This window comes from Lynx canadensis, chromosome B4 (assembly GCF_007474595.2).
Source record: "Lynx canadensis isolate LIC74 chromosome B4, mLynCan4.pri.v2, whole genome shotgun sequence".
NCBI lineage: Eukaryota > Metazoa > Chordata > Mammalia > Carnivora > Felidae > Lynx > Lynx canadensis.
Window position 1 is genome coordinate 89,075,040 of NC_044309.1, and position 6,000 is coordinate 89,081,039.

Sequence of the window (6,000 nt, forward strand, 5' to 3'; positions counted from 1 at the left end):
GTAATGATGACAAATTTACTAATTTTGCAATAAAAGAGAAATTAAAGTATTATTTTAATATATGGATGGGAGAGAGAGAATGTCACTGACGCTTGATCAATCTAAGAAAGGGCTTCAGACACTTCTTGGAAATCTCCAATTTCTGCTTTGCTTCCTGGGTTCTTTTGTGCCTCTTTTGTCCCTCATGTTACTTGCATGATCCATTTTAAAAATCCAGGAATAGAGAAATGGCATTAATGGTTTCTGAAATTATCTACCAAGCCTGTGGTTTTCAGAGTGATCTCTATTCCTACATGGGCCATGATTGTACTCTAATCGAAGCTAATGTTGGTGCTGTATTTTTCTTTGCAAGAGAAAAGGATAGAACATGAGAAATTCCTTTCTTCTTTCCAGTAAATGCTTTCGTACTTACTTACAGAAAAAGAAGAAGATGCTGTTGATGAGACTTTGCTGATAGCTGGAAACTCCATTAAAGTCAGCTTAAACATGGCCAGCATATTCCATTTCTAAAGAACAAATGAAATGGGCTTAACTTGCTGCTGAAGGGAGCTGTTCGCCTTAAGGAAACTTCTAGCTCCTCAGTCCAGCAAGTGGTAACCATAACCAAGGGGAATGATGGATCGAATCTTGGGTCCGACTCCTCTGGGGCTTCTTGAAGTAGGCTCTAGATCTCCCTGGAAATTTGGATATCAATTTGCCTGGGCCTGTGACCCATCCCCCTCCTTAAGGTTCTTCTTGTCAGTGATCAGTAAGTCCGTACAAAGCACAAAGAGTCCTGAAGTTCATCATCCCAAGAAAGAAAATGACTCTGAATAACTTAAGCAAAAGTGGGATTTTCTTAAAAACTAAATAGTTAGCTCAGAGAACCTGCCAGAGAGTTAGGCTTGATGGCTGTCTAGCTAGGAGTCTCCTCGGGGTAATGCCACAGAAATGACGCGGTGAAGACACCCGCCTCTCCCCTATTCCTGAGCCCAGATTTCACAGCCCATACCTACGACCCCCCAAAACTGCACTTGAAGGAAAGAAGGTGGGAGGGAGGGAGGGAGGGAGGGAAGGAAGGAAGGAAGGAAGGAAGGAAGGAAGGAAGGAAGGAAGGAAAGAAGGACTGTGAATCTTTAGATCCTAATGTGAAAGCCACGTATTGAGGATAGCAGAGCAACCAGGTAGGAAGAGCCATTTCTATCTGACTGGAGTACTATTATTTTTTGTCTCTATTAGAGGAGATGAATCTGTATCCTAAGTAATGTCATTGGGCTTTATATAAAGAGCTTCTTTTGCCTCCAAAAAAGCTATAGCAAATGGCTTCAGCCAAAAGAGGTGAAGCCAATGATGGCCGTATGATGCCAGGCTGGAAGGTTCCAGCAGGAAGTGAAGAGGCACTAAAGAGGTGAAAGCTACTCATCTTGGTGGGGCAGACTTGGTGTGTTTAGGGCTTCCAGTCAACCTATAAGAAAAAAAAATCTGTCAGGGAAAGAAGTATCACCGGCAACATCCACTGAAGGAAGACCTAATGGTACCACTTCCATCCATCATCTGGAGTAAAGATCCCAGTGGGTGTTCGCAAAAGCTCAGGTGCTCTCCTCAGGCTAGATTAAACGATGTTCTCACCTTCCTGTGTGGACTGATGGAGGAAACAACAAAGGAAGGATGATTCCCTCCACATTCTTCACCCGAGAGAGTCTTCTTCCCACTGCAGTTAATTAATGGCCATTTGGGCCACAGACTGCCTCAAAACCATCTGGGTTATTTGTGTAAATACACACTCCTAGAGGCCCCTGGGTGGCTCAGTCAGTTAAGTGCCCAACTCTTGATTTTGGCTCAGGTCATGATCTCGCAGTTTGTGAGATTGAGCCCTGCGTTGGGCCCTGTGCTGAGCCTGGAGCCTGCTTGGGATTCTCTCTCTCCCAGCCTCTCTGCCTCTCCCCAGCTTGCTCGCACGCTCTCTCTCTCTCTCTCTCTCTCTGTCTCTCAAAAGAAATCAATAAACATTTAAAACAAAAATTCCTAGGCTCCACCCAAAAAATCTGAATCAATAGGTCTGGAATGCTTATTGTGGTGATCATTTTACAATATATGTAAATATCAAATTATTCTCATCTATACCTGAACCTGATGTAATGTCGTATGTCAACTATACCTCAATTTAAGAAAAAGAAAAGAGGTCTGGAATAGGGTCCAGCAACCTACCTTTTACACACTCACCAGGAGATTTTCCTGCACAACAGAGTTGAGGATCACATGTAAAATTTTTATAGTAGCAAACTCAAATAAAAATACACCAAAAAGCTTTTTCCACACAGAGTTCTTGTTTATACGTCAGAGTAATCTCAGAAAATGGAAACGTCCATGAATTCAGATTTTTTTCCAATATGTTTTCTCTAAATTCTCTGAGCCCCAACTTGTGCCAAACCATTAATCTGACTACTTTTTCTTTTCCAGAAATCCAAAATGACCATCTAAATTAGTTCCTCAGGAGCATTCAAGAAAAAGGTCAATCATATCTATGTAACAGGAGAACAACACATATTTCCCATTGATGATCCCGTACAGTAGACTAAACAAAGAAGAACGAAACCTCTGTCCGCACCAGGAGAGAAAAAGAGCCAGGCTCCTGGCTGCTTCTCAAATGGATTTGCTTCAAAGTGTGATTTTTTTTTTTTTTGGTAAATATTTTAAGTTTAAGTAATCTCTACACCCAACATAGGACTCAAACCTCTGACCCTGAAATCAAGAGTCACACGTTCCACCTACTGAGCCAGCGGTCGCTTCTCAAAGTATGACTCTAATAGATACGTCAATGAGGAGTAGGTGATTGGACTGAACTGGTAAGTCTCCTTCTGGATTTATACTACCGCTGGTAAGTCTTATTGCCTCCAAAAGTATATTTACTTTCCACTGGTAAGTCTTATTATGTGGAATCTGAAAAAAATCAAACTCGGAAAGAGACTAGAATGGGGGTTGCCTGGGCATGGGGGAAATGGGGAGATGTTGGTCAAAGGGTATAAATTTTTCAGTTGGAAGATGAGTAAGCTCATCCATACCCAATGTACAGAATGATGACAAGAGTTACTAATCATGTATGACATACTTGAAATTTGCCAAGAGAATCGATCTTAAGTGTTCCCACCGCGCACGTATGGAAAACAACTATGTGAGCAGACGAATGTGTTAATCACCGTGGATATCCATAACGAATCATCACACCGTACACCTAATTTTTATGTCAATCATACGTCAGTGAGGCTAGGAAAAAAATGTCCTTTATCGTTTACAGTCCGTTATGTTTATTTTGACTTTATACCATTTCATACCAGATTAACTTTTGAGGAATCCAATGGAGTTTGGCAGAAACACTTTTGGAGTGATGAAAAGAAACCTAGCTTCTGCAATGTCATTCTTTGATACAAGCCATAGAAGACTAGGGGTGGGGGTGGGAAGGGTGTCTATTCTCATCAGAGTTGAAAAGACTTGAGCCATGTGACCCAAGAATAAGAAAAGGTAATATAAATCCTGAAATGCATGCACAGAGTTTGAAATTGTACCCCCTTTGAAAGTACTACGCAATATGGTCCAGTTTTAAGGAGAGAAGGAAAGACAGGGCTTAATGAATCCTCGTCCTCTAAAGAAATTGGTCCCCCAAATTTCCATTTCATCGCCATGACAACTAGTACTCCATCATTGCCATAGTAACGAGTTGAATAGCATAGTCTAAAGACAAGCCCTCTGATTGGGTGACCAACGGGAGCCATGAGAAGCCGCACAACAATGCTGAAAAGGCTGTTCTGCAATCACGTTGACCTATTTCCAGCCTTCCAGTATGTTTCAGTTCTCCACTGTGCTTCCCCGAACCAAATACTGTTTTTGGAATGAGATGATTTCAAGAAGTGTATAATAATTACCCTCCCACGTGTCAGTGATAAATTTGAGAGCATTTATTTTCTAATTTTCCAGAAGTGTGGCAATATCTGACAGCCACGCCCTTCACCATGCCTTGCAGTTTAATTGTGACATCCCCTCTGTTACAATCACAAGGCACGCTAGCCACAGCTAAAACCAGATGTTGGTCGCTGATGACAACAAGCTGCCTTCTCTGCTGAGGCCACTGAGAAGCTGAACTGGGAGGAAACTCTGAGGGTGGGGAGTGGCCCTCCTGGAAAATAACAGAGGGAGAAAAAGATCCGTGCGTGTGGCAGCGCTCTTATTTATATATGCACGTAAACTGGGATTTTCAGTGCAGCGACGGTTTCGAAGAAATGCTGTCCTTTTCAAAATGCGGTGGAGCTTTTGAAAGAAAAACATTTTCCAGCTCGTATTCTTGCTTGGTTACTTGCTCAAAGCAAACTGCTTGTGTATTCATAAACCATTCCTAGTTCCTGCTCTTAGAAGCAAAGTTACCTTGGGAAACCCATTCCACTCCCAGCCTCCCTCCTCTCTATAGTTTGGAGCACGCCGTTACCACGTGTGTACTGTCAGGAAACTTCCTTGATATTTTCGAGCGCTGGGATCTCATAAAATATACATGGAGACCCACGCGTGGGCAACACCGGAAGTTTCTAAAGGTGAGGGCTTGAAAAGCGTAGTGTAGTTAGGTGAGGCGTTGGGAGGGAAGGGAAGGGACTTGTCTCCAGAGCACCCACAACTGAATATCACAGAGCAATGAAAATGCGGTTTTCTTAAGATGCCTCTGTTAGTTCAACAGATGTTTCAGAGCACCTGCCACCTGGAAGACAGCCTTCCAGGTGCTCGAGGTGCGTGAGTGAGGAGACAACAAGCCCTGCCCTCGTGGAGCTTACATTCGGTTTTACCTAAGATTGAGAAATGGCATGCATCTGTATCCAAAAACAGACTTCTTTTGTGTGGGATGATGGAAATTATAGTGGTGGGGGTGGGGGGCCACCTCGAGCATTCTCAGACACTGCCATGGTGCTTGTTATATCCCAGCGTGTTATATCCCAGGAAATACAAAGGTTAACAAAACAAGGCTTGCCCCTGGCCTCAGGAAGTTGAAAGAGCGGAGAAGGGCAGAGTCACTTAGAAATGGATGGCCACCCATTTATAAGAGAGATCAGGGCACCAAAGGAAAGGAACTGAAGAGCCCACAGCCAAAGGAAACTGAACAGGGCAGGGCATGAGAAGGGCTGGGGAGCCAGAGGACGTGCTGAGTGAAATGAGGGTGAGGACAAAGGTTATGTGGGGGTGACACGGTGCAGGGTAAGGAAGGGCATTCAGGATGCTGGAAAAGGCATGGGCTGTCCCAGGGCAGGGTGTCTGAGATGCCGCTGGGGAAGGGGGCGGGGCTGTGCACCCCTGACAACACTCGACCTAAGGGAGTTACTAAAAACTAAATCCTGGGGCGCCTGGGTGGCTTGGTCGGTTAAGCATCTGACTTCGGCTCAGGTCATGATCTCGCGGTTCGTGGGTTCGAGCCCCTGTCGGGCTCTGTGCTGGCAGGTCCGAGCCTGGAGCCTGCTTCGCATGCAGTGTCTGCCTCTCTCTCTCTGCCCCTCCCCTTCTCGTGCTCTGTCTCTCTCACTCTCCAAAATGAATAAACTTAAAAAAAAGTTTTTAATGCATGCATGAGAATAGATACTGATGTAGAGCTAGGACCGAGAGAACATTATGTAGCCCACAAATGCTGAGTAAAATGTGTAAGACTATGCCTCACAGGGAAAAAGAAATTTGATAACTAATAAAATGAGCCCTTTCCCACAGCAAGAACAGAGTTTACTGTCCAAGGGAAACCCTCTGACGCAAGATAAGGAATAATACAGGCAAAATGGCTAAAATTAACAGGCTGCATTCTGTCTTCTCAAAGCCGTTTAGGACTAAAAAGCACTACGTGAAATGTTTATCATATTGCCGTTCACAAGTACTATCTTCATATTCATGACTCAAATGCAACAGAGTAAGCTTTCATAATTCACACAAACATAGCAAGATAGACACAAAACCTGAGCTGGGTTCTCAGAACATGATTCTGCTTCACAAAGGCATCGTCTA